The sequence below is a fragment of the Camelus bactrianus genome, chromosome 17 (assembly GCF_048773025.1).
Source record: "Camelus bactrianus isolate YW-2024 breed Bactrian camel chromosome 17, ASM4877302v1, whole genome shotgun sequence".
In the NCBI taxonomy this organism is placed as follows: domain Eukaryota; kingdom Metazoa; phylum Chordata; class Mammalia; order Artiodactyla; family Camelidae; genus Camelus; species Camelus bactrianus.
The window spans coordinates 24,469,002-24,495,148 of record NC_133555.1 but is presented as its reverse complement, the minus strand read 5'-3'; the positions used below and the strand labels follow the sequence as shown (position 1 = coordinate 24,495,148).

Below are 26,147 nucleotides of genomic sequence, written 5' to 3'. Positions count from 1 at the left end.
TAATTAAAAACAGAGACTGAGAATACAAAACCATACCTGCAAACAAGTGAAGACTTGCTTTCAGAGAAACAGGATGCAGCGGAGTCTCTGTGAAGCACGTGGAACCATTTTAGCAAGTGCTCTCTTAAGGTGCCGCCCAAACATGAGATTTTGCACATCACTTTCCTCATAGTTTTAGGAGACAGATATTTTAAGTTTTTCCCACTGAAGCTTTTCTGCAGGGTATATGGGGACAGCTGTTGCCTTCTTTTTAGTAGCAGAATTATGATTCATTTTGCCATCTTGAAGGTCAGGCTTGAAACTCAATTATTATTATCCTTGGGGTATTTATTGGACGGGAAATAATCCATAGCTTGATATTTAAGGTGAACTGGATCGCCACATTTAACTACAGGGGCAGTTTAGCAAAAGGATGTAGTCATTTCTGTGCTTTGATTATCCTTGCCTCGCCCTTTGCTGTGAGTCCCTCCCTGGCTGAGCCTGCTGGGTTAGCCAGGCCCAGGGGTTTTCCACACAAGGTGGTGGGTGATAGAGGTACTTGTGGGGGTTTCTTCTGTGTTTGTTCTTTGGCCTTTTCATAGTGAGATTTTGTCAGTTTTCTTTTCAAGTCCTAACTCAGTAGCTCCGTAGTCTTTGAGCTAAGACATCTGGATGCTTTAACAACAATAAAGTCACAGGCATGGCTTGAAATAGCTATGTTACTTGGTTTCATCCCTTTTTGTTCCAAACGTGCAGAGGGTGGAAATCAAGTCTCCTTCATGAACTTTTGAATTTGAGAAAGGATATTTGCTGTAAAAATTGGCTTTGTTTGTTTTTTTTTACAGCTGCACCCCACTTGAACCCAGTTTCAGCCACTGACTTTCCAACGAAAGACGTTGCTCACGTGAGCATGAGAGAAAATGGGGGTCTGCAAATTGTGTTTAAACTATCAGTACTTTACATCAGTATAAAAAGAGACCTCTTTGTTTTATAATTACTAATGTGCTTTCACAAACAGTGACCAGCTTAGTATCGCTACATTGGTTATTGAAAACGCACTGTTTTTATGCACAGGAGCTGTCGGCTTTAGGTTTCCATTTTATCTGTTTTAAAAACAAATGTAAAAGTTAATCTCCCTTTGACTTTTCTCATCCTCCATCCCACCCTGCTTTGATCTCAGCTAGCTCAGATCTACCCCCTGAGCAATCTTTTTTTAATCCTCTGAATGACACACATCTACATGGGGGGTTTTCTGTGTACAAACCATTTCTTTTTTGTCTTATACTGGAACACATGGCTCTGCAGACTTAAAATAATTCCTTCAGTCTTAGTCATGTTTTTGGTGAGTCAAGTTGGAAAATGCCCTAATGATGGTGAACAGATACATGACTTGAGAGTGAAGTTCTAGGTCAAGAAATATTCTTATGGAGATAGTTTCCTTCTGGAAACAACGTGGGGTGACTGGGATCAGTGGTTTTAAAGCAGAAAAGGCATATTCGTCTAGATTCTTAAAGAGCTGGTTGGTTCTAGTTGCAGGCCACTGTGATCTGTAAGCCTGTGATTTATACATCAGGTGCTTAGTGAAACTTTATTTTTGACTCTAACTTACTGTGCCAAGACATTCAGTTTTTCACTTTAACGAAAATTGTCCACATAAGATGTTCGCCCACATAAGTGTCAATCCTGGAAGTTAGCACTTTTCAAAGAACAGTTGTGTGATTTCACGAAATTGTTGACACCAACTAATCATTCTTTTTCAGTGTGAATGAATTTAGCTGATTTTCCAAACAATTTCATGGCAGTCACTATGAAAATAATAGCTCAGTTTTACCGAGTGCGGATAATGTCCCAGGCACGGTGCTATATTTGAGAAACGATTTCATTTCATCCTTTCAACAGCTTTGTGAAGTCGTGAGTATTATCCCGATTTTGCGGATGAGAGAGTGTGTCTCAGGGAGCTTAAGGAACATTCTCCAATCTGTCCACCTAGTTAAAGTAGCAGAACTTAGATTTCCAGCCCACAGCCACTGTGTGGTTCTAATGCTGAGGTGGTTACCTTGGTCCTGATTCGATGATTATCAAAATCTACGTATATTAACGGAATAAAATTGAGGCACACTTTGTTCAGTTTTTAATAAGGTGGTCTTAAGGGTTTAGGCTGGCTAGTAACCAAAGAGGTGTAGTACAAAGTGAGAATCAAACTTGATGCGTTCAGGGCGTCCGTTCTCAGTACCTACTAGCAGATGTTGCTGTATTTGGAATTTCATCTTGGTAGGTGATATGTCGTTACTGGCAACTGCTGATGACACGCAGAGAGTGCTGCGGGGAGCCACGTGCCACGGGGGAAGGCTCCAATGGGAGCTCTGAGTGCGGAAGACTGGAGAACTTACCATGGTTTTAGTGAGTGTATCTGCAGGCTGCTGAAAGATGTCCTGGTAGACACTTAGAAGAATCAAGAGCCCTGCGAGCCAAGGTTGTAAAATTCAAATTCCTATGCTAATAAGGATAAAACTAGCACTATTAATTGAGCCCCAGGTACTGTTAACAGCCTTATATGTGATAACTAATTTAATCCTTTAAGAGCCCCTCAAGGTAGGTATTTTTACTATCTCCTATTAACATTTTAAGCAAATAAGACTAAGGATGGTTAGATTATCTGGATTGTATGTGGAAGCGCCATCCTCTGGCTTTGGTGTTTGAACTTTTACCCTCGTGTTTCAGTTTAGATGCCTCTGTGGTTTGATTCCTCTTAAAAAGATCCACTTGCGGAATAAGTAATATTTCCTTTAACAGGAAGGTTTTCCATCTAATTACTTAGCATTGTACATTTTGGAGTCTTTAGGTGCAAACACTGCCTTCTAAACCTTGGAGGAGCCATGCCGGTGTGTTTACCATTTTGTTCTTACACATCCAGTATAGCCAGGCCTTCAGTGGGATGAGATAAATATTTCTTTGCCAGACTTTGATTCCTGAGCTGAAGCATCCAGTTTGCATGGTTAGGGGCCAAAAGAAACATTTCGTTTACACCAGTACTTCTTGAGGAATGTACCTGCCAGGCATTTGGTGTCAGTCTCACAGACTGCTACTCAGATACTAGGAAAGGTGGTTTCCTCATAACTCAGGTTACCCCTTATGTGAAGGTGTCAGTGGAGTGAGTTAAGTGACTGATAAAGATACTGGTGGGGTTATCCACAGAGAAAGCAAGTGGCATTAAGTTTACAGACTAATTAGGAATGGCCAGCTTTGACTGATTGCTAGAGAGGAAAGTGGCTAAAAGAGTAACCAGATTTAACCTCAGGAAGATGGGGAATCACAAGTGGTTGACTTCTTTGGCAGCTGAGAAGTAAAAAGATGGGGAGTGAGACAGCGACAAATTCGTTAACAATAACAAAAACACAGTTACTGTCTGGATCCATGCTGGCTTCTTTGACACCTATATCTTATTTTTATTTTCCTAGCAGCTCTTGGCAAGAAGGACAGTCATGAATCCCCCTTTACAGATAATAACTGAGACTCACCATATGTAATTACCAAGTTTATTGTCACTCACATCTTAAGAGGCTTTTAAAAGTGAAATTCCGACTTGGGCTTTGTGGCTCCACAATTGATACTTAAAAAAATAATGGTCGCCAAGAACATCTTCTTCCTCGGGATGAATCAGAGGATGAAAGAATAAGAGCTACCTTTGTCCTTGGAGGGCACCTCCACTTAGAAGCATCTCAGTTATAAAGTGTGTTTCTTTATCTTGTGTGAGTATTCCTCTCGCTAAAGCCCATGCAAGTGTCCCTCTGTGTCGGGGACTTTGAGCCTCAGCAAGACTGACATTTTGGGCCCCGCTATTCTTTGTTGTGGGGGCTGCCTGTGCACTGCGGGATGTTTGGCAGCATCCCTGGTCTCTACCCGCCAGAGGCCAGTAACACAGCCACCCCAACTCTGCTCCTTCGGTGTGACAACCGCACTGTCTCCAGACTGCCCTTGAAGAGGACAGCAATAGATCATAAGCAAGTAATTATTTAACGAGGTTGTGTGCCTTCCATGTAAAAGTCCGAGTAAAGTCGCTTGTTACCTTGTTCACAGTGGTTCTTTCTGAGCATTGCTCCGACTTAGTAGGTCTGAGCAGGAAGTGAGAAATCTGCGGAGTGATTGACATGGGTGAGTTCTTGATCCTACTTTTATAGGAAGTGGCCACAGAGTTGAATTCATATCCTTTCCTATACACCATCATACTTCCAAAGTGTGGTACCTTGGTGGGTATTTAAATGCGTTTCTTCCTGTCCTTTTGATCTCCCTTAGATCTGCAGGCCTATCTTGCCTGTGATTAAGTTTACAGTTCAGCTAATGATTTGCTCCGGGTTTCCCAGCTTGTAAAATCACATGCCGTGCATATAAATGTGTAGGATTTTGACCTTATAAACTCAGTAGCAATTCTCTGCATATCTTAAAACCGAAGAGTCCGCCTTTTGACTTTGAAAATATCGCCAGAAGGGCATTTTGTTTTAGGAAGTTAACTTCTGTGTTCCTCAGTATCTGTTTATTGGGCTTTTTGGTAGCAGTCCAAGGTGAAGTTTTATTATGCATAGGGGTTGAGGCTGTTGATAAAAGTGAAGTTTGGAGTGTAGCGATAACGATGTGACTCACCTCCTGTTGCTGCCGATAAGCCGGAGTGGTTTCTCTGGGTGAGTTCTGCTGGTATTCAGCGTTCTATCAGACTAGCTGTTGAAAGTGCTTTGTATAGGGAGGTGAACCTTCACCTTAAAAGGGAGTCCTTGACTTTCCGAGACACTCTTTGGATTTGGCTTTGATAAACTTTAATGTGATACTCTTTGTATTTCTGGGTCTCCCCTATTCAGTAATATGTCTGTCCTGGTCAGCAACTTACATCTTTTATTTTTTTTAAGTTTACATTTTTATTGAAATTAAAGATTCACATGCAGTTTTGCAGACTAGCACAGAGAGATATCATATATTTTGCCTGGTTCTCCCAATGGTAACATTTTACGAAACTATAGTGTATCACAGGATATTGACATTGATACAATCCACTGATTCCTGAAAGTTAAATCATACTTGTGTGTGTGTATTATATTCTGTACAATCTTACCAGCTGTTTAGATTCATGTATCCGCTGCCATAGTCTGAACAGATACTGAACAGTTTCAACACCACAAAGATCTCTCGTGTTTCCTTTTTAAAAACCACACCTACCTCCCTCTTACCCCTGTCCTCAACTCCTGGAAACCCCTAATCTGTCCCTGGTTTCTAAAAATTGTGTCACTTCCAAAGTTATCTAATTGGAATCATGCAGTATGTAAGCTAGGGATCAGCTTTTTTTACTCAGCGTCATTTTGGGGGAATTCATCCAAGTTGTGTGTATCAGTAGTTCATCCCTTTTTCTTAGTGAGTAATATGTCAAGGTGTGGGTGTGTCTCAGTTTAACCTTTCACCTGGTGAAGGACATCCAGGCTGATTCTAGCATTTGACTATTATAAACAAAGCTGCTGTGAATATTCATGCACACGTTTTTCTGTGAACCTAAGTTTTCTCTTTTCTGGGATGAATGTCCAAGAGTGCCATTGCTGGGCTGTATGGTAGTCACATGTGCTGTTTTATAAGAAACTGGGCAAATGGTTGCCTAGAGTGGCTGTACCATTTGGCATCCCTGCAGCACTGTCTGAGTGGTGCAGTTCCTCTGCATCCTTGCCGGTTTTGTATTGTCACTGTGGTTTATTTCACCCCTTCTGCGAGGTGAGCAGTGATCTCAGAGTGGTTCTAATTTGCGTTTCACTGATGGCTGATGTTGTGGATCACCTTTCCCCGGGCTTATTTTCCATCTGGATAGAAGTGCAGTCTCTTTTCCTGTTTTCTATCCATTTTCTTTTTTAATTGGACTTTCTTTTTTTTTTTGCCTTTTTATTTCAGAATTTTGAGAATTTTTAATATATCCTGAATACTAGTCCTTTGTTGGATGTGTGGCTTACAAATGTTTTCCTCAGTCTGTAACTTGGCGTTTTATCCTCTTTGTATGGATTTTCACAGAGCAAGAGTTCTTCATTTGGATGAGCTCCAATTTATTAGTTTTTTTTTTTTCTTTTGTAGGTCATGCTTTTGATTTTTCAAGTCCAAGAACTCTGCTTAGCCCTCGATCCCAAAGATTTTCTTACAAGTTTTTTCTTAAATGTTGTAGAGTTTTCCATTTTGCATTTAAGCCCATGATCCATGTTGAATTAATTTTTATATATAGTGTAGGGCATAGGTCAGAGTTCTTTTTTTAAACTATGAATGTCTAGATACTGCAGCACCATCTGTTGAAAAGGCTATATACTTCCATCATTAATTTTAAGTCTTCATTAACAAAAGTTGAACATATTGATGCCAGCTTATCTCTAGGTCCTCTCTTCTGTCCCGCTGATTTATGTGTCTGTCCCTCCACCAGAGTCACGCAGTCTTGATCATTGTGACTACATAGTTAGTCTTAATACCAGGCAGAATGATTGTTGCCTTTTTATTCTTCTTTGTCAAGATTGTTTTAGCTCTTCCTGGGCTTGTGCCTTTCCATATAAATTTTTATAATAAGCTTGTTTATGTGTACGAAAACTTTGCTGGGATTTTTTTTAAAGGAGTTTCATTAACACTATAGATCAGTTTGTGGAGAACTGACATTTTTACTGTGTTGTGTCATACAATCTGAACACAGTGTGTCTCCATTTATTTAGGTTTTCTTTGATTTCTTTCAGCATCATTGGCATTTTCAGCATATGTACCTGCACATGTTTTGTTTAGGGAACCCCTAAGTATTTTATTTACTTTGGAGTAATTGTAAATGGTATCATGTTTATTTCTGTTTTTTCATTGTTAGTACATAGAACTCTGATTTATTTTTCTGTGCTGATTTTTTTTTTCCTGTGGTCTTGCTGAATTTATGTAGCAGTTCTAGGGCTTTTCTATGTAAACAGTCATGTTATCTGCAAATAGAGATAGTTTTATCTCTTCATGCTCTTTCTCTATGCCTTTACTTCTTTTTCATGCGTTACTTTAGACTAGAACTTTCAGGTCTACAAAGACATCCTTGCTCTGCTCTCAGTCTTAGAGAAAATGCATTCTGTTCTTCCTCATTAGCTGTGGGTCATGCTTCTTTTTTTTTTTTTTTTTTGGTAGATGCTCTTTTTCATGTTGGGGTAATTCCTCCCTCTTTCTGAGTTCCTGAGAGTTTTAATCATGAATGCATGCTGGATTTTGTCGAGTGCCTTTTTGATGGCAGTGGAAATGACCATGTGATTTTCCTTCTATAGGTTGTTAGTGTGGAGAGTTACACAGCCAATACCTTTCACTTTTAATCCTTCAATTTCAAATTTTATTTTTATGACACTTGGTTTGGGGAAAGGAAGTAGTCATGAAGACTACATCTTTTTAAACATCGCATGGAGGTGCACTGGCTTTGTTGTTTGCCCTGGTGACCTTCTGTTTCTCAGTCTCCATCTCGTTCTGGCTTTTTGTTTCTCCTGTTACATCTCTACAAGTTATGCCTCAGATAAGTCCAGGCCAGGGAAGTTGGAGCAAGTACTGTTGGTTGATACACCAGCATCATCTGAGTTCATATTTAAAGCTAACCTTTCTGGCTTGGAGGTATAGGTGGGACAGGTTGCCTAGCATTGTTTTCCCGGGTGTTGCCCCTCCTCACTGCATGATTTTTTTTTAATGGATTCTCTTTTCTCCTTGGCCTGAAGCATAAAGAGAAGAACTTTAAATGGAAAAGAGGGTCTTTTATTGATGGCTCCCTTGCTGCTGAAGTGATTAACATGGGGTAATAAAGGCCCCAAAGAGCAATTTAAAAATCAACAACAGCAAAGAAAAAGGAAATAACTGTGTAGATGCTGGGGTTAGATTTGAATCTTGAGTTTGGGTGTTGGTGTGTCCCTGGGAAACTTGCTCAGTCTCGTGTAAGTTTTAAAATATCTGTGAAGCGGGGCCGTCTCTCTCTGGGTGAATTCAGTGAGATAATACAAGGCACTTGGTGTCTGGGAACCTCGTATGCCCTCTGTAATTGGTGGTTAGTTCTGGCCACGGCGTGCCAGCTGCACGTGCAATGGTGTGTTTTCTCCCAGGGAGGAAGAGTGAAAAGTAGAAAGTGGTTGCAGAATGAATGCCAAAATGGAATTGCTCCTATTATGAGGTCAAAGAAACCTAAGGGACATTTTTTCAGGAAAAAAAAAGCCACAATGCCTGAAACAGTGATTTTGGGAATGAACATGGTGAAAAACCTATGAATTGAATGTGATTTCTAATGACTGGCTAACGGCTGCTTCTTGAGAAAGAGCTGCCAATTTCTGTTTGGGGAGGTCTTGGCTGGGTTATAACAATCCTGCCTGCAGAGCAGAGGGGTGAGCCTTCCAGAAGACCCACCAGTAGTGAGTCTCAAACTAGTTGCCCTGCGGACTCGTCTGGGGGAATACCTGTTACATGAATACATTTTGAGGACCTGCTTCTTAGATTCTAAGTCAGCAGGTTTGGAGGAGCGCCCAGCAGCTGTGCATATGCTCCTCGATACAAAGATCCCAAGAAACGATGAAGTAAAATTCAAAGGGGAACCAGAATCACTGGGATGATGTCATCACTTGAGGTTTAGCAGCTGTAGTAGCATTTTAAATTCTGCTACCGGTTTCGTGTGCAACCCCGAGAAAATCACTTAACCTTTTTGTACCCTCCTTGACTCAGCCTTTTGAAAGAGGAGGCATAAGGGATAAAAACTCTGACCTACTTTACATGGTAGTTGTTAAGAATTACTTCTGAAAAAATAACTGGAAAGCACTTTGCAAATAGAAATTGCTGTCTAAATGCCTTTTAAAAGAAATGTAAGTTTCTAACATAGTTTTAAGCACAAATAGTCTTGGTGAGTGCATCAGCTCAAATTACAAGCATCGAATGACATGGTATCCCAATGGCCGGAACCCAGAGTTGGGAAGCAATAAGGAAACAGCACAAGCACAAGGTTGTAATGTCTTCTTTTATCTGTGTCGTCCTCAAAAATAATGCTGATGCGAACCTCTGAAATCTGCATTTTCCCAGTTTGTTTTATATTTTTAATAGGCTACTCCCACCAATTTGAGAATTTAATTGGAAAAATAAATGACTTCTACCATGGCTGCTGTGACGTTCATCCTCCCTCCGCCAGTCTCTCAATTACAGGCTTGCTCCTCCTGTCACAGCCACATCTGGGGACCTGTTAGAAGCCTGTAAATTGATGCGCACCTGCAGTGCGGGCAAAGACGCAGTTAGTCCGGTCCCCAGTGCAAGGTGTGTTCTCCTGTCATTCATCCAACCCGCGGGAGTGCCTGAAACTGCTCCCCTTCAGATGTGCCGCAATGCACTCCCCACAGCACCCTCTCTCCAGAGCTAAGGCACCTGGAGCCACATTCACGCACAGGTACCTAGGTTTGGGATTTACAGATTATAAACTCATTTTTCACCTCAAAAATTAGTGGCAGGGTTGTTGAGGTTGTACCAGATATCGAACGGACTAGAGGAGAGTGTCTGTGGGGGTTCAGAATACATTGGTTTAGGCATTTGTCACTATATTCATGTCCTGTAGTTAAAAAAAAAAATGTAGGTGGCACTATAGAATGATTGTTCTGGAGTTGGACTGGCAGGTACCAAGGAATCTAACCTCAGCATCTGAGGATGCTGACAGTAATTACCTCATAAAAGTGCTATGAAGATCAATGGAAATAAGCATAGAAAATTCTTAGTTGGGGGTTTGGCACATGTTAAGTCCTCCATGTAGATGAGCAGTCTTACCTGCTGATAAAGGCAGCGGTGCCTTGTAAAAATAGAAAGCAAAGCAGGTGAACGAATGTGGCTCTCAGAGGTTGGAGTAGTCTGCATTTAAATGTTGTTAAACTCAGAAACCATTACGTGTATCTGTTACATATTGTGGGGTTTTCTTTTCAGTTACATTTTACTACCATGCTGGTGCATGTTTGCATTTTTTGATACAGATGAAATCACACAGGGTGGTTTTTTCCAGTGTGTTTTTATAGGATAATGAACATGAAGGTTGGTTTGGTAAGCAGAGAGCTGCCTCCATTTTTGAGTTGGGCAGAGTGTTATTGGATGGTTGTCTGCTGTTAATCAGTGGGTGTTTCTGTTGAAGCCTGATGCTAGGAAAGTGTTAATCAGTTGTTCCCTCTGGGTTATATACATTGAGATCAGGTAGAATTGGAAATGAGATAAAAGCTTAGAATGTAGTGTTTGAGCTCCCTTGGGAGTTATAAATCAGCAAGTAAATATGCATGGTGGGTGCACAATTTATATGCTCCCCAATTTCAACTGGAGACCCCTCAACCCACAGAGAAGCAGTTTCCTTCTACACTGTCCATTGAGACTGGAATAAGTGTTCATAGCATCCCAGAATCTTCAATCCAGGAAGCTTAGAGCCTTTTCACACTGCCTCTGAGATAAATCAGTTTGCCAACTGCTCTCCCAGGATAACCACCTGCTCCTGGGGTCTGAACCACCCTTTCTCAGACAAGTTCAGGATCCACTTTGTACAGAATGCCTTTCTCTCTGTTTTATTTATTTGTTTATTTTGACATTGCTATCATTGTCAGATATTTGCATCATTAAAAAAGCAACAGAACCTATTTAAGAAAAGTGACATTTTAAAATATTATTTCCTCATAGTTACAATTGCCTGTTTTTTGCCCCATCCCCCTCATGGAGATTTTTATCTCATAATGAAACACGGCAATAAAAAACAAATTAGATGAGAAGGTGCTGTATTCTCCTGCCAGCTTGGTTTGGAGAGACTGGAAAGGTTAAGTGTACACTGGTTGGTTGGTTATCACCCAGTGTGGATTGTCCCCATCTCTCCCACTGTGGGATTTACCACATGTAGACCAGTTAGCTTGCTCTGAAGTCTAGAGAGTGCCTCCCCATTCTGTCTCAAGTGCTGTCTGGGACTGAGAGGGATGGCATTGCTCTCAGGGTGGTACCTGCTTGGCGGAAAAGATTAGGTGGGAGAACATACACAGAGCAACTTTCTGTAGTATGATTGTTTTTTGTTTGTTTTGTTTTGTATTTTAGGGTTTTTTTTTAGTTGAAGTATAGTCAGATTACAATGTTGTGTCAGTTTCCAGTGTACTGCACAGTGCCTCAGTCCTACACCTACGTACATCCATGCCCTTTCACACTCTTCCATGTCGTGTGATTGTTAATACGGCACGTCTGAGAAGCATCAAGGCTAGGAGCATGTGCTTGGAAACAGCATCGGGGCCTGGGGGGGAACCTCAAATTCATGGAGCTTTAATTTCCATCGCCTGTACCTTGAGATTTCCTAATACTCTTATTTCATCAAATTGATGATGCATTATTATCCTTTCATTTCCTCGTTGTTTGTAAAACTTAACCACTCTCTTATGTTCCACGGAGGAAGAAATCTCACCACTAATTTAACTGTGACATATTGTTAAAGATATCAATTGTAGAATCTGTCCTGACTTCTGGGAGATTAAGATGGGAGTTGTAAAATGTGCAGGCAATCAACTTCATAAATTTGCAAGGACCACGATAGTTAATAAGTGTAAAAATGTGAGCAGTGCCTTCACACATAGTGAGTGCTCAGTCATCATTAGCTTTCTTCCCTTAACCCTTTTCTCCCAGTGGCATTATCTTCCTCATCAGCTAGTAATTTTTTTTTTTTCTTTGAGCATTTAATAGGTCCCTGGCATTGTTCTTTGTACCTGGGATACTTCAGTGAACAAAGTAGACATAAATCCTACTTCTGGTGGTGCTGGTGAACTCTTAGCTGTGGATGCAGTAAAGGACCTACGGCCTCAGTCACTAGCAGGGTTGGCCCTGAGCTCAATTCTCCTTTCCCACCAGCAAGAGCTGCTGTTTTTGGCCGTGTCCTTGGGGTTAAATGTGTGTATCAACAGCATATATGCACACAAGACCTGCCGAGCATCTTACAGTTTCATGCCCCTCCAGCGTTTCCTGTGTACCATGCACTCTGGCTGCTGTCAGATCCTGCACACCGTGCCACGCCCACCTCCCTGCTCCTCCCTGCACTGTCTGTTCCCTGCATCCTGCCCTCAGCCGTGAACGTGCACTTCCTCAGCAGTCCCTGAAGCTACCTGTTTCCTGATGCCTTTCCTAGCCCTTCCGAGTATAATTTTTCTCTCCTTTGACCCTCCCCACTGCACTCCTTTGCATTTGCTGCTGCAGTGGTCTTCTCAAAAGGCGCTACTGTAGCCTCGTGAATGTGGGCTCCTCACAGAAGCCTGGTGAACAAGAATTACAGGTCAGAGAGACGTGTTTTTTTGTTGTTTTGTTGTTTTTTGTGAACGCGTATCACCAAGCCACACTGAAATACACAAATGAATATTCTCTGGTTTAAACAAATGAAGTCCAGGGTTTTCCAGTTGGGTCATAGGACAGTCTGCACTTACTCAATTATTTTTGTATTTTATTAACAGGAAGCATGCCATTAAAACCTGAAGGCTTTCCCCACCCCTTTCCTTTTTATATGTATCTGTTCCCTCGTCTCACATTTCTGGACTGACTTACACTTGTCAGCCAGAAAGATGGATGTCTTTCAGGTATTGGCTGCCAGCGATGCTTCTGTAAATAGTCTTTTTCACATCTGGGTGTTCAGTTTCTCCTGCTGGGGCTGAGGGAATCTGATGAGCTTTGGGTATTTTTTTTCCAGAGCTGGGACGGATCCAGCCTGGGCTGCTCTGTGCCTCCGCCCTGGCACAACCTCGTCCTGTGCTTCCTTGTTTCCAACACCCAGGTGCAGCTGCGGGGTCCTTCATCCGCCCCAGACTTGTCAGGATCCACCACTTGAAACTGGGCCCTGCTGTGATTCTCAGTCTCCATCCAGAAGGAGCTGGCTTTTTTTTTCTCAGGACTCAAGCGACTGTGAAAGTCTCAGGAAAAGGAAAAATTCTGTGCCAAGAGAAAGAAGTGCAAACACCCTCTGTTTTCTGCCTCTCAAGCGGGGCCAGTGGTTTCCGCTTCTGGGTTTTTTAATGTCATTTGACTAAGCGTCTCCCTACAGGCCCAAGCAGATGTGGGCAGTGCACAGCCAGCCTCCCAGGGTCCTTGGAGGGCTACTGTGATACAGTGTTTTACTGTTTGCTGCATGACTATAGAGTGCCTCTTTTAGAGGATTTACAACCTTCCTGTCAGATGCCCACAGGCCTCCGGCTCATATCTACCTAGTTTTGTGGTCAGCTTTCTACCTCTTACATAATCCCCAAGCATACAGCTGGATTTTTATTGCATTTAAATTGTTACTCAGAATTTAATGTAGTCTTTTAAAAAAGCCATCCCCTATCCTAGGTGGCTTACAAAGGTGTAAATCTAGTCTATAAAAGCCAGGAAAGGCGTATATATGAGCATAGTTGTCATTTAAATAAGTGTGTGTGTGTGTGTATAGGCATTTTGTATATATACTTCCAGTTGACAAAAATCAACCTAGTAATTTTACATTTGGTTTTCATCCCAGGAAAGTAGATTGTTAAATATTACCAAAGTATAAGGTGATCTTTGATTTTAATCAGAAGGACTTTCTTTTTGATGCTCAAGAGCAAAGTCGTAAATGGGTAGAAAATTGAACATTTGGTTCCTGCTGTCTGCCTCTTCCTGCACTTTGATGAAGGAAGGGCTTTTATCAGCACAAGGAAGACCTCAAAGGAGCTGCTTTTTTTTTTTTTAAGGAGAAGTTTCCTCCCTGCTCAAAAAGGTAGCTGCACTATACATAATTGAAAATCAGATGTAATAATTGGATGATGATGTTGGCAGTCTGACTGTGATGACCCATGCAGAGTGTATTACATTCACATGTATGTTATTCCATGAGAGCTAGGCTGGGCACGTATACTCGAGTTGGGTAAACTGAGTTTAGAGAGGTGGAGAGGGCTTGCCTGTCATCATGCAGCCAGTACCTGGTGACCCCAGGACTCCAGGATTCATTTCCCCTCCTTGAAATGCATGCACTTTCCAGGAGTCACATTAGAATCTGCTGTCTAAGACCTTGTCTGGTGTCTGGGTAATTCTTTTAGGAGCACTTCCCCTTCCGTCTTTTGACATGGTGTATTCAGTCCTCAGGATTCTTTGTCTGCTTTCCAAACTTCATTTCCTGGATTGAACTTTTATCTTCTCAGGGTGGAGGTAGTTCTTTAAATAACAGCTACTTGGCAGAGTTTACTAGTTCGTCCATTTCTTTGTTACACACTTAACACAAATCCTCAGGACTCAAAAGTGTCTTAAATGCATTTCTCAGAATCTTTTCAGAGTTTTGGCTTCTATCTGCATGAAGGATTGACACATTCAAGAAAGAGTTTTCTGAAATCAAAGCAAGCAGGCTCAGATATTTGCCTAATTTTCATTGATTTTTTTGTCTTGCTGTGGTATAAACAGATAATAATGGAGAACTTCCTGCAGAGTCAGTAAAAATTAAAGGAAGAGCCGAAGGTTCTTTACTCTTCTTCATGTCCATTTGACTTTCCAAATACTTGTAAAGAAGTGAAGCATATTTAATATTTTAATACTCACTTCACATGCAGTGTGTCTCCAGGAAGAAGGTCCTTTGTGTTTTAGAGAAAATGTGCTCTTCAGAAAGAGTTATGTGAATATTAATTTTTTTCATTAGTGTGGTTAATTTTAGAGAGCCATGAATGTACTTAGTTTTATTTATTAGGTTTTCATTTAGCTCCAAAGTTGCATGTGTCATCATGAAAGTTAGAAAGGATTCTTTTTTGTAATGGAGAAAGTCAGGTCATGGAGAAAGTCAAGTCATGTTTGAAGAAAACATTTTAATACTTGAGATTTTAAAATGATCAGATTGTAGTCACATTACAGAAATTCTACCTATTTGAATTAGGTTTTTAAAGCTCCTGTTGCTTTTGGCTAAAATATTAAGATAAGTGTTCAGCTATCCCTTTGGGAAAGAGCTCTATTTTTCTCCCTTAATAGGAAACAGAATTAATTCACCTGGTAAGTGAAGTTATTGGACTTCCTAGTTAGACAACTTAAAACCCACAAACTTTGAAATTATAAAGCATTTTCTTGAGCAGTTTTTTTTGGGTGTAGCATTTTTTGTCACACTGTGCTCCCTTCTTCCATTTCCCTCTATTTTTCTTTCACATTAATGGTGTTACATAATAAGTATTCATTGTGGAATATTCCTGGTTTGTATTGTTGCTAAGAAAAGCTCAAGAGTGACTCTCAAATCAAAAGACTCATTTTAACCCCCACAATTTGTAAGCCTTAATTGTAGATCTACAGATGCTTCACTTCATCTCTCTTCATGCTCGTGGAAGACATCGCTAATCGATCAGTCTTTGCAGCAAGCCCACATGTGCCCTCCTGATTCTTTGAAGCACAGCTTTGCACACTGTCTCCATCACTCATGCCAAATTGAAATCTGCATGTCACCTTTGAATGAGAGTAACTTTATTGAAGATCCTTCTATGAGACAAAACTCTGTGCTGAAGGAAGGTGCAGAAGAATTCATTATTCTAGGCATTTATATTTCCGGCTTGGAAGGTTACTCCCACACCAGGTAGAATCATAAGCAGAGTGCCGTAATTAAGAGGACACGGATGATCACTCTGTGCCCAGGAAAATGCTGAGTTACTCTGATTTTTATCTGAAATCAGACTGTTAGTAGAACTTCTTTCTCATCTGTAGTAAAGCTGAAGAACTTGTTTCCTTTGTAAGTTTTGGGCAGGGACAGATTTGAATCAACATTTAAAATCAGTATCTTAGAAATGGAAATCTAGTTATGATATCTAGGTTGAGAGGTCACTGGCTGCATTTGGCCCCAATTCTGCACATAAACTTTGGAGGACATGGTTAGAATTGTGAGTAATTTAGGATCAACAGTTCAATCCTGTGTAATTTAGTGACTCAGCACAGTAATAAACCCTGGAACCTTCTGCTTCTGTGCTCCTTCTCTGCAGGAATTAAGGGCAGATAGGAAGAAAGCAAACATGAATTAATTTGATTTTATGTGCTTAAGCAGACATAATGAGAATCTTTTGGTGTGGCAGAAGTTACCACCAATCTACATAAAAATGAGTAATACTGACATTAAAAGAAAGAGCATTAATTACGTTGCCGTGATTGCAGGCTTAAATCATTTCAGGGACTGATGCTTACACACAAGGACCTCAAGTCCCTGAGTGTTGGCCATTATGTGAAAGCGGATGTGGCAGAGGGCTTGAAACATTGCCCCACCTATCCCAGGAGAAACTTCCTGATGTTCCTTTTTTTGACTTGCCTTTTCAGTAAACACTGCCATCTTTTCTCAGAAAATCCAAAAGGCCTCAAAGAGTAGAAATGAAATAGGGTTTCCCACCTCTTTTGATAACCAGGTACTTTTAATAGCAAGGGTATTCTCTTGGCTTCATTCCTTGGCCAATTTTGTGATAATGTTTTGAGTGTGTTGGAGCTCACATGCTCAGTGAAAAATTGGAGATCAGTTACCAAGAATTTCGGATTTCCTGTTAAAAGAGGTCAAGCAAATGATACAAGTTTCGTAAGTGTTTCTTGGACCATAAAGGAGCCGTTCTCTCCGGCTAACTGTACCCTTTCCAGCTAGCTAATATGAATCTCTGTCAACTCAGGTTTTTATATTTTCAGGACTGTGCAGTTTAAATGCAAAAAGTGGCAGAGTCATTAAAAAACAGCTAGAATTGAGGAGATTTATTAGGAAAATGTAATTGCTAACATTGCTGCCATGATATTTGTACATGAATTTGATAAAATTACAGTTTCTTTCAAAATAATTTAGAAGGTTAGTTTAAAAAATTTGGGCATATGATTCAGAAGGTATCATACACTTCATGGTGCATTGTCATCCTTGGTCTAAGAAGGGGCCCCCCACCGATTGTTTTCTCGTATTACTTCATTATTTTCCTCCTTCACCCTGATTCCATTCTTTCTTCCCTAGCGATCCTCACTAGTAATGTTTTTACTTCACCTGAATGTTCTTGTGTTAGAAAACAGAGTCTTTTGTCCTGCAATTTTAATCAATACTGTCTTTGGAAATATATCTACATTGTTTTATGTACATTTTACTTGTTCATTGCGTCTGATTGCTGTGCAGTATTCCATGCATCCATGCATCACATTCTCCTTCCCCATTCCCGCAGGGAAGGACCCCTTGGTGGTCTGTAACCTGCGCTTTCATATAGGAAAAAGAGAAAAGCTTAGCAAGAAGTCACTCTTGGCAGCACTTGGAGCAGACTCTGACTGTGAGATACCACCTGAAATTAATCCTAGTGTTTCCTTTTGCCTTAACAGCCTGAAGTCTTGCTACTCCTGTGCAGCTGTTACCTTCCTGCCTTCCCCATGTAAGCACCCGCCTCCCTGCCGTGCAGCCACATAAATTGGAGAAAGCCCTGCCAGATTTTGTTTTGCTTAAAAGCCCCAGGGGCTGCCCTTGGCTTTCCAGAGAAAGGCCTGAATCTTTGCTGGGTCTCCAAGACACCCTCCCGCCCCCTCCGTGGTTTAATCCTTGAGTCTGGTCAGCCCCTGTGCTCTGCGTTCCAGCCACAGAAGGCTACTTCCTTATTCTTCCAGTGCCTTCTCAGGTCCAGCACCCGCTGTACCTTCTGCTCTTACTGCTGGCCTCTGCCACCTGGATGATGTCTCCTCTTCCAGTTTCTCACAGCATCTTCAGGAAAGCCCTCCCTGATCCTCACGCGAGGTTAGGTCTCTTTGCGCCCACCACAGCAACCTCTGCTTCCCTCTCTGAAATGCTATCTCTTTCGGTCTACAATATTTAATACATTTTCTGTTTAAAGACAAAAGGGTGGGGGCAGAGGCTTTTGAAACCCTATGAGTTCTTGTTTTCCCTCTGCTATTTCCCAAGCATCTAGCTTAGCACTTGAGACACAGAAGCACAATTCATATTTGTGGCAGAGGAATAAAAATATATGCACATTAAATGCTAATTCCATGACTTTAGCTTTGTGTCTCATTCCCACCAAACATTTGGATCAATGTGTTCATTTGACCCTATTTTTGATTCTACTATAAATGTATATATTTAATTGCATTTTCCTTGTTGATTGAATAAATTTACTTAAATATATGTCTCTGTTAACACTGTCTATAGGTTTGTTTTTAATAGGGTTGTGTATGCTTACGATTAGCTTAAATATCATTATACACAGTGTTCCTTTGTCACGGTTTGTATAATCGTTCCCCTATTTTGCAGTATTAGGTTGTTTTCAATTTCATTACTTTATAATGAAATATAACATTTCTTTGTATAAATTAATTTTTTTCTTCCTTGAGTTATTTCTTTGGAATTACTGCTTTTGAACATCTCTTATTAAAGGCTGCTACATCATTTAGAAAGACTGAAGTCGGTCTCATTGCAAGGCAGCGTGTACCTGTTTATCTAGAGCTCCACCAAAATTGAGTTTTACAATTTCATTGTATTTTAATAGCTCTGAAGTGTAAGTTGTTTCTATTTGCGTTTCTTTCTCTGCTGGTGAATCGGGTGCATTTTTCACCAGGATGATTTACGCCCTCACTTTCCTCTGTTTAAATTGCCCGTGTGCATTTTTTGACGTCCCCCCAACATAATCAAGTCTTTTCTTTTTGTGAGTGGGGTAAAGTGCAGGTAGTCAGGATTTCATCTTCCTGCTCACTGTGTTTTGGAGTATTGTTGGAACCTGACAGGATTTACTTCTAAGAATATTCTTTGATACCTCCAGAAAAGATGCAGCAATATAGAGTCAGCATTAAAGATACTCCTTCTTGATAAATAATTCTGTTTTAAATGTAGCTGTGACCCTTTAGCACTGCTAAAACCAAACCCAAACAGTAACTAACACTTGTGCTCATTAGGGGCAGAAATATTCCCCTGAAAAAACAGGAATTCATGTAACGGAGATTGTGTTTTCTTGGTTCCCTTTTAAATGTAAAAGTTATTTATGGATTTGCATTCCATAGTGTCTCAGCGTCATTTAGAATTAGGCTTTGCTTACTGAACTCAAACTGCAAAACTTCACTTAAGCGTGACTCAATTACCCTTTAATGTACCAAAAAGAAAAAGCAGCAAGGAAAAAAATCCATCGGAATTTGTCATTATGATTGATTCTTGAGCACAGAAGACTGGCAATCTTTTCCAAAACTTTCATGGTTGTTTTTTTGATCTTTTGCCTTTTTGTTTGATATACTTGAATAATCTGCATAGTTTTGATATTTAATTCCCCTTATTCTTGTCAGTTGGGAGCTGGGCTTGGGAGGTTGGCATTTCTTTATTCTCTATGCAGTTCGGGGTTTCTTCTAAAGCATTAAATTATGCATAGCCTAGAATTATTTCAAGAATGGTTTGATAAGGGTATATTGGGTTACTGGGAGGAAACAGACTGCATGGATTTGAAGCAAGACAGAGCTTGAGCTTTAGATATGAAGTTACATTTTTTCACCATTTAAAAATAATTCTCTTCTAATTTCTTTTCTCTGGACTGATTTTTCTCATGAAATTTTACCTGTGAAGGAAGGGCTGCAGTGGACAGCTGGGCAGGTTGTTCACTGTGCGAGGGCACTGGCCAAGGGCAAATGGTGGCTGCATTCCTGAGCGAGCGGCCCCTTTCCCAGTTCATACAGGTAACACTGTGTGAGGGGGTAGCCCCTCTGAATATGTGTCTTTAAATGTTGCTAGGAGTTTTCTGGGGTTTGTATTTCTTTGAATGTCTCTCTTCCTTTGTCTTTTTAGAATCTTGCTTTTGTGATCTTGAAGAAGGAATACCCAGGGATAGCTGGGCCTTTTTTTTTTTTTCCTGTTTATATATAGCATGTTCCTCAGTAAGTCGGCACCTTGGCTGGATCCTTGTTGTCCTGTTCATTCAAGCTCAAATGAGTATCCTCCATTGTGTTACTAACCTCTGAGGGAATACTCCCAGCTTTCAGTTCTTTTGAATGCTTTCTTCTCACCAGTGGGAATGTCTGGCTTTTCAAAACCCTGTAAACTGAGAGGCATGGTCTTAGAGGAGAGTTCAGCTCTCGGAGATTAGTACAACTCTGCTAAAGTTTTTTTTGTGTGTCTGTGCTATAACAAAAAGAAAGCTCCCCTCCACCCCACCCCCACCCCCCTTTCAGCCTAATTGAGTGTATTTCACAGTGGGATCTCCGGGGCTCTGGTTTATTCCCTATCTGATTGGGAACGTAGGGTCATGCTTCTCATCTGAGACATTTCAGTTCCCATCTTCAGTGGAATAGGACTTCAGGGGATGGTCCTGGCATTGACGCTGTGATCAGAAATCAGACGAAGGTCAAGTAAAGATTCCACTGGTCTCTACACTTTGACCCACTTTTCCTGTGTTGGAAGAAGTTCATCGTGCTTGACATATCATTTCTCTGTGGTTCCGTGTTGGCGTCAGATAGAAAGTCCATTGACATTCTTGGAGATGGGTCTTTTACTTTAAGACCCAGTTAAAATCAGTGCCATCTGGGGATTTTAGGTTTCTGCTTCCTGCTCACTTTTTCTAGAAATGTGCTGGGGACTCTCAACTCTGTCTGGCAGATCCTTGCCACAATCTGGTCGTCATCACCATGGATGTACCTTTCATGCTCCGAAGACCGCAGGATAGGAGCGGGATATTTGCCCATCCCCTTGTATTCCTGTTTCGAGTTTAAGCATCTGAAAGTGTTCTTCCTGATTCAGAAAGATCTTTGTCTTTATAAATAAAGATGTTGTACTGAAATGGCGTTAGTTTTTCCTTTTAAGATGAACTGTCTGCCTGGCTTCATTAGCTCAGTCTTCTTCCTAGCTTATTACCAAGTAAGTAAAAGATTGATCTCCAAGACAAGGCGCGAATACCTCAGTATTTAAGTAAGTTCTAGAAAGAACTGGAAGAATATACATAAACCTAATAAAATTGTTACCTCTGCTCTGAAGATGAGGAAGGAATGGGCAGGGAAGGAGATAAACTTTATAAGAGATGTACTTTGTTTCAACAGACATTGCTGTATTTATTACTTACCAAATAATTTTTTTTAGTGGACAAAATTTAAAAAATCGTCTTAAGATACATGGCTCTATCAGTAATTCTGCATTTCCTGCCCTTCTGGCATGTTCGGAAGGAAGCAAGACAATCTTTCTCACCACTTCTCCTGTTCTGTGTTTGCTGAATATGTGAGGACATGTCTCACTTCATCCTGTCGGCTTTTAAGGGTGGCAGCGGGGGAGTCGAGCTGAAATCCTGATGAATGTGGAAGTAGTCATGTTCCTTTACCGTTTTTAGCAGGAGACTGCTTCAGCTTGCAGGAAGGCGTTGTTGTTCTGTAAATAGAGATGCGGAATGTATCTTAACTTGTTGTCATCTTATTATTCCTTGGCCTGTTTTTAGAGATCAGCTCAATAAAATTTGTGACTCCTGCTTCAGAAGCTCTAGTTTGAATCTTTGCTGAGGGCGGCTTTATAGAAACCACACCACTCCGCACACAAACCTGGACAAAGTCAGGAGGTGTTTGTGTCTGGTGGTTTTTCAGATAGTCTGTGGAAACGGAAATTAATTTTTTGACAAGGGCCCTGCGTCTTAGGGGTTGTTATTCGAGTTTACCAAGCATCATTTTATCACTTGATTTGAAGTCAAATACCTGAACCTGAATAATAGAGGAAACCCCAGGTGGTGACTCTGAATTTAAGACGGCTATGGCTGCGTTTATGACTCCTGACTGAACCGCACGAATCATGGCAGCTCGTTCCTGAATTAATGTGTCTGGGCCTGTGCGACTTAGCACATCTGAGGGAAAAAAATCATCGAGTGAACTATTCAACTGTTGTTAATTTTTATGAATAGAAAACGTAGCAAGCACCGGTAAGGCAGACGTCAGTGTTACGGCACTTTCTCCCCTCAGCCCACAAGGAGTCTGTTACACATGACATGAAAGAAATTTTAATTTAGCCTTTAGTCGGGAAGCTGAAGAAACAGTCTCCTCTTGAGCCATGAAAAGTTGGCTCTGTATTTTTCTTTGTTGGCATATGTAAATCGAGTGTTTCACAGTGTCCTCGGCTTACTTTTGGCTGTGTATGGAGAGCCATGGTATTTATTGAAAGTACAGTTTGATTCAGAAGTAGGGCAGTGTTGAAAATTATTTTAGTAACAAGATTATCATAGTTATAAATGAATTTTCAAAATCCTAATTTCAGTACTAAATGGCACCCAGGAGACCATGTATTTTGAACCCCCCCCCCCCCCCATGCTTTTAACCAATGCATCTTAAAGGTGGGGCTGTAATAGAGCTGTGCTGGGAATAAAGCCTCCTTTTCAAATCAGGCACCTTCTTACGTGTTCTCCAGTGTGAAACAGTGATCATTTAGGTTCCAGATGGAGTTCAGAGTTGTTTCTCTTCAAATCTATTTTGGGAGAAAACCTCTAAGTATACATTATTGTTACTGTGTGTTTCTGTACATGTTAATCATTATATATTTTTAATCACTAACTTGTATTGGGCTCCAAATATGTTCCAAATCCATATATATACATATATATGTATATATATTTAATTTTTCATAATAGTCATGGGCTATGTAGGCATTGTCATCATGCCCATTTTAAGAAAGAAGAAACCAGGGTAGAGGGATATTAAGGAACTTGCCTTGAAGTATGGTCAGTCCATTTCCATTCCACATCTTAAGCTATTAATCAGTATTTGTAAAACTCTAGACAGTGCCTTTATTAGTTTAAACATTCTGAAATTAAAAGAACTGAAAGCTAAGAATTTTTTAAATTCTGATCAGGCATTCAAGATTTGCAAGTACTCACTACTGTATATAAAATAGACCAACAACAAGTTTCTACTGTATAGCACAGGGAACGATAGTCAGTATCTTGTGGAGACCTATAATGAAAAAGAATATGAAAATGAATATATGTATGCGTATGTAGGACTGAAGCATTGTGCTGTACACCAGAGATTGACACAGCATTGTAAACTGACTATATTTCAATTAAAAAAAAAACAGTTTAAATGACTGATGATGAAGGATGTTCTTTTGGATAATTTTTCCTTGTGTTCTGAGCCATTTGTTCTCCTTTTAAGCTTTCCCTGTCTTCGCCCCAGGGATATGTGGGGCCTGGAATGCTACGGAGTCCGCTGTACTGGCTGATGGCAGATGCGTCTTGGGTCAAGGTGGCAGCCAGTGCTCTCTGGGTCCCCTGCAGCTGTGGAGACCATGTGAGCCCGTGCGGTGGAGGTCTGCCAAGTGAGATGCGCTTGGCTCCTCATTATGCTTGGGGAACTCACACTTTGCACAAACCTCCTGCCCTGCAGCGGCTCACATCAGTGCATTGCTATGTCAGGCTGAATAATTCGCAGCATTTAGCACTTAAATTGGCTCATTGCAGACAATCCAATTAGAATAAAGTCTATTATCGTTTTGGTACCTTGGAATGAAATGGAGTGTTTCAGCGATGAACATGCCACGTTGCCTGGCGGCTGCTCTGCGTCTAACTCATCGTCTTGCAGGTTCTCTGCGTCTTGCGAACGTGACGCCCTGCCTTGGTGTGAGCTGTGTATGCCATACCTCTCTCACGCAGACTTTCTTTCCATGTGTCAGTACGAGGAGGCTCCCGAGAGCTCCAGAAACAACTCTTTAAATCTTGGTTACGTGTCTTGCTAATAAAGGGACATTTAATTAAGGTTGCTTTTCTGATTGAAGTCTGGAACCCAAAGAGGTATTGATCAAAGAGACAGCTGCACCCTGCCACAAAGACATCAGGCAGATTAGAGATCAGTGAAGTAAAAATTTGAGGTAGGAAGCCGTTTCCAGAAGTCTTGTGTTTTGTCCCCCTCAGCTTGGCCAGTAGCGAATGAGAAGCAGGGAAGAGGTGGGGTAGAGGTGGGTGTGATGTAGAGGTGGTTCAAGAAAGATGTTAATCAAAAAGTCCTTGCGTCGAGTCCAGGATAGAATGATGGCTTCAGGATGTGGTGGTAGGTTTGTGAGCAGATTCAACATGACAGTAGGGCATTCTTGGGAGATTAACTCAGAAAGAAACAATCAGTTGTTCTGATATCAGAAGGACTCATATACTTGGACACATCACATTATAAATGAGGGGAAGATGCAGTTGTTAACCAGAGATAGGTATTTTTATTTATTTATTTTTAATTACCCTGAGATGCACCATGGTAATCCGGGAGAACCACCGGCTTGGATGTGACGTGCATCTCCACCATTTTTTTTGGTTGTGCGATGCACCAACTAGAGGAACACCACCAAAGAATCTTTTCTGAGCTTCACGTAAAAATTGAGCACAAACTTCCCCCGTACCAATAGTAGTAGGGGTAGAAAATAGTACGTATTTAGTAAAATCCATAAATGTTGCCTCTTTATTTTAGCTGTGAGCCCACAAATCACATGGGCAAGGAAGGTGCCTGGAATAGCTCCCTCTACCCCTTTAAGGTTTTGAAAAGACTGTGTTTGAATGAGTCACCATGAATGGATTGGAGGGCGGGGGCGGGAAATGCCCTGCCATCCACTGAATATGGCGGTGATTTAAACCATCTCTCTCTACCTCTCCTTCCTTTTTGTCTAACATACATTTTACATCGTGAGCCAACGGATCCTCATTGATTTCTTTTTACACTGTGAGTCGAAAAGGCTGCCTCATTTCCTGGGGAGGGCTTGCTTCTCTAAATATCCTTTTATCCCATCTGTAAATGCTGTTAATGACTTCTTGAGGAGAATTCGGGGGCTGTGAGAATGGGACGGGAAGTCTCCGCAGTTTGCCCCCACACCGTGGTCCATGAACTGGTTTTTCGCCTGGTTCCCAGTGGCGGAAATGCTCCCCAGAGGTCAGGGCATCGGTGCCTGTAATTCTTTTGATCCCCTGCTTTTTGAAGTCAGAGGCCTGAACCAGACAAGTGCTGTCCTCGGTAATCGCCGCTTTGGAGTCTGGTCAGCAGATAATCCCTTCTCTTGCTTCACTCCAGGTGCTGCACAGAGGGTTGGAGATGCAGATAAGCATGGTAGGGTGGGAGAGCGTCTGGGGCCTTTCCAAAGTCAGGGATGAGACAGAAACAGCAAGATGCCTAGACAGTGGTCAAATATTACTTTCCCTTTAAGCAGCAACAATTGGAAAGCAGATAAAAAGCCAGCCCACACCCAGATTCATTTGTCCATGGGCCTACTTGCCCACTAATCTGCTATCGAATTAATTAAACAAGGAGGTCATGAGACTAAGGTGGTTCTAATGCCCTGGCAGCCTGTGTAACAAACCAAAACCTAAACTTGTAAATGCCTCCAGGTTATGAAATTGACACCTAAGAACTACGTGTCCAACTGGGCTTCAGGCTACAGCCAGTCATCAGTTACTTTGATTCTGCCTTTTCTGTGTAAAAGTCTCACCCCAGCTCCTGCCAGTGAGTGTTCTTGTTTGGTGCTGCCCCATTCGAATTGACCTTTCTTTGCTCAAATAAACTCTTAAAATTTTTAGTATGCCTCAGTTTATCTTTGAACACGACCTATCCCCCTCGTGTCAGAAAGCAGCACTTTTACAAGAGAAAGGCTTCAGAAACTGGTTGAAAAGGTCGTTACCCATGCTTCCTGTTACCTGTCTCTCTTTAGCTGTGTCCTGAGGACCCGGGCTCGGCAAGGATGGGACCCACCCCAGGAGCAGTCACCCGTAGTCATTGTCTGTTGATCCTCGTAGTTAGTTACCCATGGGAAGAAGAAAAAATCACCGCTCAGTGATCCTGGGATCCCAGGGCACCAGTTAGGAAATTCTCTTGACTCTGGCCCATGCCTGGAGGTGTTGTAAGTGTGAAACTTGGCTGTGTTCCGGCTGCTGAAGTCGTGTCCAACATGTGATGGGTTCTCCTGTGGGAGAGGGAGGTGTTCCTTAGATCAGGAGAGGTGTTCCTCAGTGAGGAGACGATGCGTGCCTGGCCTTGTCCCCACGCCTCCGTTCTAGAACAGACTCTTCCTCTTTTGTCAGATGTGCTTTCCAGAGTATTGCTGAGTGCGTGCCTCTGGGAGGCCATGTCCAGAAATGTCTGGTATCATTTGGAAGTTCCTCCTGAGTGTGTGAATGCCATAGTTTGTATGTGGATGAGGGTCTACTGAGTATTTTAAAATTATTTTTTTGTGTTTTCTTCTTTTTAAAGCGATTTTAGGTTCGCAGCAAAATTGAGAGGGAGAT

At 41.3% G+C, this 26,147-nt stretch overlaps 1 protein-coding gene across 5 annotated transcripts in view; it reads left to right on the top strand.

The window, feature by feature from the left end:
- PTPRG (protein tyrosine phosphatase receptor type G) overlaps window positions 1–26,147 on the top strand; it is a 673,139-nt gene that overhangs the window by 288,079 nt on the left and 358,913 nt on the right. The window lies entirely within an intron of this gene.